At 45.8% G+C, this 12,203-nt stretch overlaps 1 protein-coding gene and 1 non-coding gene across 6 annotated transcripts in view; one reads left to right on the forward strand and one right to left on the reverse strand.

Annotated features, from left to right (window-relative positions):
* The window catches only part of DIP2C (disco interacting protein 2 homolog C), a 305,520-nt gene that overhangs the window by 118,403 nt on the left and 174,914 nt on the right, over positions 1-12,203 (forward strand). The window lies entirely within an intron of this gene.
* Positions 6,455-6,526, reverse strand: TRNAC-GCA (transfer RNA cysteine (anticodon GCA)). The gene has a single exon. It is a non-coding gene; the product is annotated as a tRNA-Cys (tRNA).

Below are 12,203 nucleotides of genomic sequence, written 5' to 3' on the forward strand. Positions count from 1 at the left end.
TAACAAGAGAAAAACATAAGTTTATTAGCATTCATATCTCAAGTAGAAATAAGGGGTACCCTGGGGGAAATGAGTGACTCCTGAGGTGGCTTAGAATTCACACATGAAAACCACCCTAACAGGCGAAGGGGAGGTAGGGAGTCACTCTCAGGGCAGAGGAAGAAATTTTAGGGAAGGTGAGGGGCTTGGGAGGATGGGTAGAGCATGCCAGTTTGTGACAGAGTCTGTCTCTGCGTGGGGCCACTTCTAGGCTCCTCTCCTGTGACAAGAGTCAGTCTTCCTGGTGGTGAAGCTGCTGGGGAGGAGACTTGTGATACTAAGTTCCTATGGAGACTCTGTGTTCTGGCAGATGAGGGGGTTCAGGCAGAGCTCCCTCTGCAACTGCTGCCCTTCGGGTGCCTCCCGCTCAAGACAGTCAGTGCACCAAGCAGCACCGAAGCCGGCATGTCCTGACCTCCTGCCGCCTTGGGTGTTCTGCTGCCCTCCTTGCTGAGCACCTTGTATAGGAAGCACAGAACGTGCTCTTCTGGCTCTTGCTTCTGAAGTTCCCCCATAAACACCAGGCCATCTAGGCTAGGCTGCTTTCCCAGTTGCTTGTCATCTCCAGCATCTGGTGCTTCAGACCAGACACATCACTGCCTGAGATCTTCTGATCAGCATAAAATATGATCAGTGCTATCGCACCCAGTCGATTATAATTCTAGAGAAGAGGAAAAATTTTACTTAGCTTGTGTGAGCTCATAGATACAAATGTGTAATTCCCATTTAACTTTAAAATCTTTAAAGTCTCTTTCAGACTCTGTTGGAAATCCTAGGTTTTGTTCAGTGCTTTACTCTCCTTACCAAGGAGGAAGTTGAAGAGATAAGTAACCTCCTCAGGGTCTCAGTGAATGCTCCTGGATAGCTGAGTCTTCTCCTGGCAAAGCTGGGACTTTTTCTGGTTCTTTCCTTCACCTCAGTAACAAGACAACCTCGAAGGGGAGTGAGTTACCCAGCTGGAACTGTTAAATCGGTCAAGTGGGTTATCTGATGTTTGTCATTATTTTGTTCCAGTGTTGCCTCAGTTAACTTAGAAAAATAATATTTCCCAGAGACAAAGTTAGGGCTTTCCTACCTTTGCATAGCAGTGGAATTCTTTGTGCTGAAGTGCTTTCTGTAGAGTGACCGTTTGTTGATAGAGGAATATCCCAGAGTTTCAGAGCTGGGAGAGACTTAATCGTCTTCATGCCGTATAGGTAACTATCTGGCAAATCATTGATCTCTGAAATGTTAGCTTATGCTTACCTGTGTCAGTGACACACCTTAAGGTATCAGGTTCACATTGAGGAAGAGTGACTTCCTTGACCATGGCGGTCTGACAGAGCCTGGCCACGCCTTCACCCTTGACCCTTGCTTGGGCCCAGCCAGGCTTGTTCCTGCCCTTGCCCCTTGTCTGAATCTCTGGGTGTTTTGTCTTTAAATTTCATCAACTCAAGAGTTGTCTTGAGGACTTAATCTGAAGTGATAACTCCAGGCACCATCCTCTTAACCCTAGCAATTACCAGTATTGATCTTTTATTGTTTCTGTTTCCTCCTCCTTCCTGGCTCCTTCCTTCCTCTAGAACAGTGACACTCTGAGAGCTGTCCTCTGTCCTATAATAGTGACAGATTCGTAGGGTCATTTGATAAACACGGATGAGTGACACAGTCATTTCTTAGTAAAGAACTATTTTCCAGAATTCTGTGTGTGAGCTCAAGCTTTATTTGTATTAAGGCTCCCCTATTTCTGCTGGCTTATAAGTAACCAAATTATGAATTGAGGACTTTGAAATGCATGTGTGTCTGTGTGTGTGTTATAGTGTCAGTGTATCTAAAAGGAATACTCACTTCTGGAATAGTGTAAATGATGGAAGGTGGAAAAAACTGTTTAATAGGGCAAAAACCCCCAAGAAAACTGCCTTATAAACCCTCTGCAAAGGTTATCTAGAGTAAACACTGAAAACAAATGTTTTCATGAAAAGCCAAACCAAACAGTGAGAACTTGTTGGAATTATGTGTAAATAAAAAACAGTACCAAGAGTCTTTGTGTAAAGGGTCATTTCACAGAACACTAGTAATTTACCCCAGCTCCCCTCTGCTAATGAAGATCTTTCACCCAAATGTTGACAGATGACAGGGGCCTTACTGTGACCCATCTCCTGGTCACTCATGTCCTACTGATGCATTTGCTGCAAGGGCCAATTCTGAACTCTAGTCACCCCCGTCTCCCACCCTCTCTGTGTCCTGTCCACGGCCATGTGCCCTGGGTAGAGGGGCCTAGAGCCTCCCCAGATTTTTTTATGCTAGGAAGGCTATGATGGTTCACCTCTTTAAATTAATATAGATCAAGAGTAATACAGAGTCATGCAGATGAGTACTGTCTGTAATATGGTAGTTTACAAGCACAAAATTATATCTTTCTTTACACGTATTTCTGAATAATAGATTGTCAGATTTGGGGGTAAATTTTTAGTGTTGTATGAAGCATAACAGATTAAATTATGCAGATGGCTCACGCCTTCTCATTTCAAGTAACAATAAGGAAGGTACAGGGTTTTGTGTTGGCTGTGTAACCTGGTAATTTTCTCTGAGCCCATTTCTTGGTAGAGAGAATGAAGGGAGTTTTTCTTGTCCTGTTTGCTATTGTTAGGGAGCCCCAGCATCTGGCCCAAGTTCTCAAGTGTGATTTGTTTTTTTTTATATTTAATATTTTGTAATAGTATGTCTTACAACAACATGGATTATCTTTACAATTTATAGAAAATTGTATGAGGAAAAGAGTAAACCAAGACCTACCTTAATCTCAAGCAATATTAGGCTCTTCAGAGACATTAGTTTGCTGACTAAGTTCCGTCTAGTCAAGGCTATGGTTTTTCCTGTGGTCATGTATGGATGTGAGGGTTGGACTGTGAAGAAGGCTGAGAGCCGACGAATTGATGCTTTTGAACTGTGTTGTTGGAGAAGACTCTTGAGAGTCCCTTGGACTGCAAGGAGATCCAACCAGTCCATTCTGAAGATCAGCCCTGGGATTTCTTTGGAAGGAATGATGCTAAAGCTGAAACTCCAGTACTTTGGCCACCTCATGTGAAGAGTTGACTCATTGGAAAAGACTTTGATGCTGGGAGGGATTGGGGGCAGGAGAAGAAGGGGACGACAGAGGATGAGATGGCTGGATGGCATCATTGACTCTATGGATGTGAGTCTGAGTGAACTCCAGGAGTTGGTGATGGACAGGGAGGCCTGGCGTGCTGCGATTCATGGGGTCGCAAAGAGTCGGACACGACTGAGCGACTGAACTGAACTGAACTGAAGCACTGCTGTTACTTCAGTCCTGGTGTGTAATCCAGCTGTGCTGGCAATGGTGCCGGCCCTGGGTCACCCCCGGGGATGGAATGCTGCCCGGGAGCATTTGCTCTCCCTGCCTCAGGCTGCTTGCTTGTGCGTTCTCTCTCTCTTTCTCTCTCTCTCTCTCTCTCGTTCCCTTTTCATCTCTGTCTCTCTCCCTGTCTCCTCAGCTCTCTACCTCTCTGTCTGTCTTTATCTCTCTGCCTCTCCCTCTTCACCTCTCCATCTCCCTCTCTGCCTGTCTCTCTCCATCTCTCGTAGTAGACTCTCTCTGTCCCCGTCCCACTATGGCACAGGACCAGACTCTGACACATCCCAGCTGTCCCTTCTTAACACTTGGCTGGAAACCTAGAGGGAAAGAGCCCAGTTACTACAGAAATACAGGGAATTTTATGTGGACTACTTTTATATCTTGTTTTTCACTTTTAAGTACAAAAGGCAAGTGTCAAAACAAAGTCACTGTTACTTATGCTTGCATCGTCTGAATCTGGAGCCTTCCGTTAGAGCTCCGGTGGCCGCAAGTGCCTTACACTGAGCCTTCTGGTTTTCTTGGTGACAGTCCTTCCAACGTTTAGAAGTTCCACTGGATTCACTGAGGAAACAATAGTATGTCTCTGATAAAAATTTTAGATCCTGTTTAACAACAGTTTTTCAGATTGTCCATGGGCAAGTCCTTGGTTTAATGAATATTTACTGCTGGTTGCTGGAAATTTAATGGAGAGAAGGCACAGCTGGTGTACTGAGAGGCAGGTGGAGGGCTGGTATGTGTGATGGCATGTGTGGGCTACAGAGGGAAGAACCAGTCTTGATGGAGTGAGCAGCCAAATATAATGGTTAGAGTTTGGAGAATTTCCACACAGATGTATGTGTATCTGTGCATCAGTTCAGTTCAGTCGATCAGTCGTGTACAACTCTTTGCAACCCCATGGACTGCAGCACGCCAGGCTTCCCTGTCCATCATCAGCTCCCAGAGCTTGCTCAAACTCACATCCATCGAGTCGGTAATGCCATCCAGCCATCTCGTTCTCTATTGTCCCCTTCTCCTCCTGCCTCCAATCTTTCCCAGCATCAGGGTCTTTTCCAGTTTGTCAGTTCTTCGCATCAGGTGGCTAAAGTATTCGAGCTTCAGCTTCAACATCAGTCCTTCCAATGAAGGACTGATTTCCTTTAGGATGGACTGGCTTGATCTCCTTGCTGTCCAAGGGGACTCTCAGAGAGTCTTCTCCAGCACCACAGTTCCAAGGCATCAGTCCTTCGGTGCTCAGCTTTCTTTATGGTCCAACTCTCACATCCATACGTGACTACTGGAAAAACCATAGCTTTGACTATACAGACCATTGTGGGCAAAGTGATGTCTCTGCTTTTTAATATGTTGTCTAGGCTGGTCATAGCTTTTCTTCCAAGGAGCAAGCGTTTTTTCATTTCATGGCTGCAGTCACCATCTGCTGTGATTTTGGAGCCCAATAAAGTAAAGTCTGTTGCTGTTTCCATTGTTTCCCCATCTGTTTGCTATGAAGTGATGGGATCAGATGCCATGATCTTAGTTTTCTGAATGTTGAGCTTTAAGCCAGCTTTATCATTCTTCTCTTTCACTTTCATCAAGAGGCTCTTTAATTCCTCTTCACTTTCTGTCATAAGGGTGGTGTCATCTGCATATCTGAGGTTATTGATATTTCTCCTGGCAATCTTGATTCTAGCTTGTGCTTCATCCAGCCCAGTATTTTGCATGATGTACTCTGCATATAAGTTAAATAAACAGTGACAACATACAGCCTTGATGTACTCCTTTCCCAATTTGGAACCAGTCTGTTGTTCCATGTCCGGTTCTAACTGTTGCTTCTTGACCTGCGTACAGATTTCTCAGGAGGCAGGTCAGGCGGTCTGGTATTCCCATCTATTGAAGAATTTTCCACAGTTTGTTGTGATCCACACAATCAATGCTTTAGTGTAGTCAGTGAAGCAGAAGTAGATGTTTTTCTGAGATTCTCTTCTTTTTCCTATGATCCATTGGGTGTTGGCAGTTTGATCTGGGTAGCGGTGCATACCTACCCATGTAGGATCATATGGTGTACTTTGCACACTGCTTTTTTTTTTTTGCTTAACATTATATTGTGAATGTTTTATCATGTTTTAAAATATCCTATGGAAAAAAATCTGGCAAGCTTTGAGGTACTGAGAGGACTGTAGTGTTCCTAGTATGAAGGGAGCTCAATGGGTGATTCTGGATGAGACTAGAAGGATGGGCAGGGGCCAGTCACACAGAGCCTGGAGCCTGTGTGTATCAGTTAATGTGGCTGTGTGTCAGATTACCTTCAGACAACCAGTATTCATTGTCACACCGTTTCTGTGGGTCACAGGTTCATAGCAGCCTTGCTACACTGGTGGTTCTGGCTGTGGTCCTCTTGTTGTGGTCCCAGTGCTGACCAGGTTGTGCTTATCTGAAGGCTTGCCTGGGGCTGGAGATCCTATTTCCAGGATGGTACCCTCACAGGGCTGTTGGTGGTAGGCCTCAGGGCCTCATCCCTGGCCTTTCCCAACTGTGGGGCAGCTGGCTTCCCCAGAGCCAGGACGTGAGAGAGCACTGGTCTGTCATGATGTGGGAGGCACTATGCAAGAGTGAGCTCCAGGAGTGGGTCCTGGGGCCTTCCTGCAGCTGGCTCCTCTGCTGTGTAGGACTTTGGGCATTATCTTAAAGTGGAGCCTTGGAAGGATTTTAAATGGGGAGTTGATATAATCTGACTACAACATAGAGAATGAAAGGGAAAGTGGACAGGTATTTGGGTGCTGATTGCAAAAATCAGATCAGGATGCTTCTCAGGGAGAGGAAGGAAGGTGCTGTGACTGGGCCAGGCCTTGTGTGAGCTTTTGGGGTGGGTCACAGGATTTGTTTCTTATCTTGGTTGTGGTTAGAAGGTTCACTTTAAAATAATTCATTAGGGCATAGATTGGTTTGGGGTAAGTAAAGTCAAGTCGCTCAGTCGTGTCCGACTCTTTGTGGGTCCTGTGGACTGTAGCCTATCAGGCTCCTCCATCCATGGGATTTTCCAGGCAAGAGCACTGGAGTGGATTGCCATTTCCTTCTCCAGGGGATCTCCCGACCCAGGAATTGAACCTGGGTCTCCTGCATTGCAGGCAGACGCTTTACCATCTGAGCCACCAGGGAAGCCCTGGTTTGGGGTGGTTTTCTATAATTGTTTGATGTTACAATAAAAAGTGGACTTTATAAGTGGGAGTGGGGGCTTGGGTGGGGCCTGTCCCAGAAACCCTGGCAGGAGACAGGATGTCCTGAAGGGGAGTTGCAGCTGTGGACTTGCGGGAGGGCCAGATTGGCACGAGAGGAGGGCCATCGGGTGGGCAGATTCGTCTATTTACCTGGTGGCGGGGCAGCAGGGCGTTGGGGAGACTCCCAGGTGTGCTCTGGGTGCCAGCTGGATGGCGGTGTCACTTCTGAGATAGTTTTGTGGGGCACAAGGTTGACATTAGCCTGAGCAGGCTGAGTGTGTTCAAGTTCCTGAAGATCATCCATGGAGATGGGCAGTGGTTGGTTGGCTGTAGGGACCTTCGCAGGGAGAGTCTGGTTGGGGTGAGGACATGCATGGGGCTTGAGCTGGGGGAGAAGGAAGTGGCAGGTTGGGGGAGAAGGAAGTGGCAGGTTGGGGCAGAGCCTGAGCAGCAGTCTGGAGTAAAAAGGGCCAGGTGGGAGTGGGGGGTGCTGACTGCAAAGCTGAGGCACTATTGCCTTCCGGAGTCCGACGCTTTCCTCAGAGGCCTGTTCTGAGTGAGCTCCCTTCACGTCAGGGTGGTGGAGTTTGACAGTGTGATTGATAGGAAGAGTGATGGGGAGGACATGAAAGTGACTGCATGACTTGTTGGCATCTTACTTTTATGTTTGTTTCTTTAATTATTTTGCATTTCTGATAAAATAGTTGGATTTTGAAAGTAAGTGAAACAGAAAAAGTAAGAGTAAGAAAGAATGTGGAATAGGCTCAACTGGATGCATCTCAGTGAGGGGGTGATGTGAGCAGCAATGAAATATTGATGTAAACATAAACTGAAATTTGAGTATCATGTGGGGAAAGAGGCCATGGTTTACCTTTAGTGGGCATGCATTTCTGCATTCATTATCCTTATTTTCTTTGTTGAATTTGCTCTAGTTGATTACAGGTCATTATTTTGAAAAATATGCAAAAAAAACAAGGTAAATATATTAAATACAATCCTGGAAATATTTGTCTACAATCTCTTTGTGACATTTCTGTACCTTGATCTCCATGTTTTAAGTAGGAAGCCCAGAGCATGTGTCTTTAATGCATAAGAAGGGCCATCTGCCTGTGTGATATAGCATAAGAACGTGTGTGGACATCATTCCCAGTCGCCGTCGTGGGTGTCCAGGCACAATGAGGTGTCTGGGCACGAGGTCAGCACTGTCCCATCACAGCCCTGCCAGGATGTTGTATCCTGGTTTTAAGGCCTAAAGTAGTTGTCCAGGTTTTCTAGTTAGGAAAGGATGAAATTGCTATGTCCCAGGGGTCTCCAGCCCTCCCAGTTCCTGTCTGTCCTGGGGCTCTTATGTCATTTGTACTTCCCCTCCACTGTCATTCCACTGTGCCCAGTTTTCAGAAATCACCTAGGCACTTTGCTCTTGGTTCTTGCTCTGACTGGCCTTCTGGAGGCACACGCTTCTCAGGGAAAACCTCTCTGCCAACTGTCAGTCCACGGCGGTCTCTCCTCAAAGTTGTGCTTCCTTTTTTTGGGTGGAAAGGGTCTAGTCTGCACACTGAGAGCCCTGGTTCTGGCACCATTTCTAACAGCACATTCTCTGTTCCCTTGCCTGGTGGGGAAGCAGGAGGAGGAAGGATGCACAGGGCCTCATCCCCTTCTGTTTCTCAAGACCTCAGGGCAATGGCAAGGGAAACCCACGTTGCCACTCCCCTGAACCCCTGGAATGTGTCACCTTGAGGTGGCAGGAAGCATGTAAGTTATTCAGTAGTAACTTACAATCTCCCCTAACAGTGGTGTGTTTTATATAGATGACATTAGAATGTGGTAATTCATTATCTGATCAGACCAAAATTTAAACAACAAAAAGCAGGTCTCACTGTAGATGTTACTTCCTCCAAGAAACAGTGCTTATCTACTGCAAGTGGAAGTGACTGCTTCCTCCTCTTCCTAGAGTTCTTCCTAAGTAACCTTTTAAAGGTTCTCTTTGGTTCTGTGTTGTATTGTAGTTACAAGTGTGTGTATGTGTATAATTTTGTGTGTGTACTATCTTTTTTCTTGAAGGTATGAACCAAATCTTACTCTTCAATTCCGCAGCATTGGGTGCAAATACTTGAGACACTTGTTCAATGAATGAATGGACAAATGAAAAATACAGGTAGTGACTTGAAATTTTATGTGAATTCTGAATCATCATGCCATCCTTAAAATTCTGAACTCAAACGTCTGCAGTGTTCTGTGTAAGCTGGATTTTGAAAGCTGACAAACCTAGTGTATTAAAAAGCAAAGATATTACTTTGCCGACAAAGGTCCATAGTGTCACACTAAGACACACCCTCCCTCCCTAGGCCCCAGATCCCTCTCAGACGTGCCACAGCTGCTTCCACCTGAGAACACCCAGCGCACATGGGAATTAGAGGAAGGTCCTTTCCCTCCTAAAAGCAAGAAAGCTTTTGAGAAGGTTAACGGAGGGAAGGGGACAGAGGAAAGAGCTGGCACCTGGGCAGGGAGGTGGAAGCTGAGGGAGCTGGAAGCCATGGTGGGTGTGAGTCAGGGGCCTGAGTTGTCTTTCTTCCCTGTTAACAAATGTCCCGAGGATGTTTGATTATCTGTCGTGATTATCCCAGATGCTAAAGATATTAAAAAAATATATAGACAAGTGGAATTTGAGGGGCTTAGAAGTTCAGGTTTCTGCTAACCCTTAGTGTGGGAGTGGAATGGGGATACTCTGCAGATCCTTGTCTCACTTGAGATGAAATCTGTGCAGATCGGATGTTGTAACGGCTCTGATTATCTCATGTGGGAAGAGGGCCAACATCTGTAGCTTCAGTGTATGGGATGGTAGTGCTCAATAGAACTCTGTACAGCGATGGGAATGTGTTTCTGAGTTGTCCGCACATGGTGCTGAGCACCTGAAATACAGTTAGCGCAGATGAGGAAGCGAACTTTCAATGTCATGGACTTTGAGCCCTGCAAGGCCAGCAGGGCTCTGGAAGGGAGGCCGGTGCTGGATAAGGTTGCAGTGTTGAGTTTGTATGTGGCTCTTGCTCTTAAAGGCAGGTGCTCTTGTTGTGTCTGCCCGTCTGTGGCTGTGCTAGTGATCTGTCTCACAGATGCTTTGTTTTGTGGTGAAGATCTGCGCCTGAGGAGTGGGAGGGAGGACAGTGAGAAAGGGAACATCCCATCGTGGGGTCAGGCCCCTCAGGGTCTTCTGGGAGAGTCTTGGTGTTTGATAGCAAGCTGCCTGCACTGCCTCTTGCTTGGTGGTCCTGGGTGATGTCTGAGTGTCTTAGCGTTTCCCTTTCATGTGCCACATCTCCTGTCTGCTAGCATAGACAGTTCAGTTTTAATTGTGGGGCCTTTATCCATGCATGTGTGTGTCATGCTTTCCAACAGGGTGACTTGCTCTTGGGGAGAGTCTAACAACTGTTAGTGCCCCTCTCAGCGTGTAAGTGGGTAGTTTATCTAGTTGTTCAAAGTTCCTCAGAGTGGGGGTGATCAGCACAGAGTTTAAGAACACGTGTAGGGAGTTGCGAATCAGTGATGAAAAACCTTTGTGTACACATACACACACACACAAACACACACGTGTGCATATGTAAATGATTGATTTAACTTTGCAAAAAGGTGGATTTTTAATTAGAGGATTGATGAAACCATTGCTTATGGTGTTTCCTGATGGATTTCTTGTTTTCCATCAAGTAATAAGTACAGTTGAATGGTTTTCATTTCTGACTCTGTAATTTACATTCCTTTTCCCCCATTCTCATCTGGGTGGAAACTAGAGAGATGAACCATAAGGATTGTTTGTTTCTAATCCTCAATCATTTTTTCCTTACTCACATTTTTTTGAGTGAGTTGAGCTGCCCTGTATTTCCTTCTGCCTGTACTCTGGTCTCAGAGGTGTGTTATATTTGCATCATGCTTTAAATGTATACACAGTGGCCTAAACTGCTACATTTCTTTAAAGTTAAGCACAACATTTCAATTAAAATGTCACATACAACTCAGCTCCCAGCCAAGCTGTGCAGGTGTGGCCGATCCAGGGTCTGAGGGTTCTGGAGGACACCCCTACCTTTGCCGTCCTGAGAACCCCCTCAAACATCCACCAGCTGCCTGTTCTCTGGGTGTGTTCTGGAAGCGCAGCACCCTCCAGTGTGCTCACTGGTGGGCCTCAGAGCCTGGATGCTTCAGGTAACAGCGCTTTGGAAGTTGAGCACAACTGTCTTTCCCCCTCTCATCCTGCTCCCCTGTTGGGGGCACGGACTGGCACGTGTGGATTGGAGAAGACAGGTGCCGGAGGGGATGCCAGTGTGTGCGGGCATGGGAGTGGGGAGAAGTGGCCTTGGGTGTCATGACAGGCAGCAGCACGTGTGAGAGCACTCTGTAAGCCACAGTCACACTCTCACCCTACAAGGAGTGCGTTTGAAGGGGGAACGAGCGGTCCAGACCCAGGGAGCTGCAGAAGCAGAGCAGGGAGTGGAGGTGTGGTTGCAAGTGGGGAAATGAGCCCTGAAATCCCTGCGCAAGTGAGGGGCGTGGTTTTGTTTATGTCAGTGTGTGGTTTTGTTTATGTCATAAATGTGTATTTATGTATGTCATGTACATGTATATACACATGTGAAGCGAAGTGAAGTCGCTCAGTCGTGTCCGACTCTTTACATCCCCATGGACTGTAGCCTATCAGACTCCTCCGTCCATGGGATTTTCCAGGCAAGAGCGCTGGAGTAGATTGCCATTTCCTTCTCCAGGGGATCTTCCCGACCCAGGAATCGAACCCGGGTCTCCCGCATTGCAGGCAGATGCTTTACCATCTGAGCCACCAGGGAAGAGAGAGAGATATATACACATACATGCACATAATCTCTCTCTTTGAAAAATATTTTGGGGATTCTGTTGGGAGAGTATATTCATCAGTTCTGTGGATCTCAGTTTTCAGTTATAAAATGGTAAAAACAGTAATGCCTCTTAATCAGATTAAACTGTGTATGGAAGTGCTTGGGGGCTCTTAGTGTCAGCTTGTGGACTGAAACTACTCACTGCCCCTGCAGTGGGGGGAAAAAAAATAGGTGGAAATCTTTGACCTTAAATTAGGCGATGGTTTCTCAAGATATGTCACCTAAGAAAAAAATAAATTGGACTTTTATCAAAACTTAAAATGTGTGCATTTCAAATGACGTCAAGAAAGTGAAAAGACAACCCACAGAGTCGAAGAAATTATTTGCAAGTTATATATCTGTTAAGGGTCTGATATTCAGAATACATACAGAGCTCTTACAACTGAGCAATAAGAAAACTAACCCAATTTAGAAATGGGCAAAGGATTTGAATAGACATTCTCCAAAGAAGATACACAGTTGGTTTAAAAAGTACATGAAAACATGTGCAATATAATGTGTCATTATAGAAATGCAGTTTAAGACTACTATGAAATACCTCTTCATACCCACTAGGATGGCTGTAATCAAAGTATTGGACAATGACAAATGTTGAAAGGGATGTGGAGAAATTGTAATTCTCATACACTGCCGATGGGATATAGATGCTCTGGAAAAGTTTGGCAGTTTCTCAATAAGTTAAACAGAATTATCATTTGTTGCTGTTGTTTAGTCACTAAGTTG

Source organism: Budorcas taxicolor, chromosome 13, assembly GCF_023091745.1.
Source record: "Budorcas taxicolor isolate Tak-1 chromosome 13, Takin1.1, whole genome shotgun sequence".
In the NCBI taxonomy this organism is placed as follows: Eukaryota; Metazoa; Chordata; class Mammalia; order Artiodactyla; family Bovidae; genus Budorcas; species Budorcas taxicolor.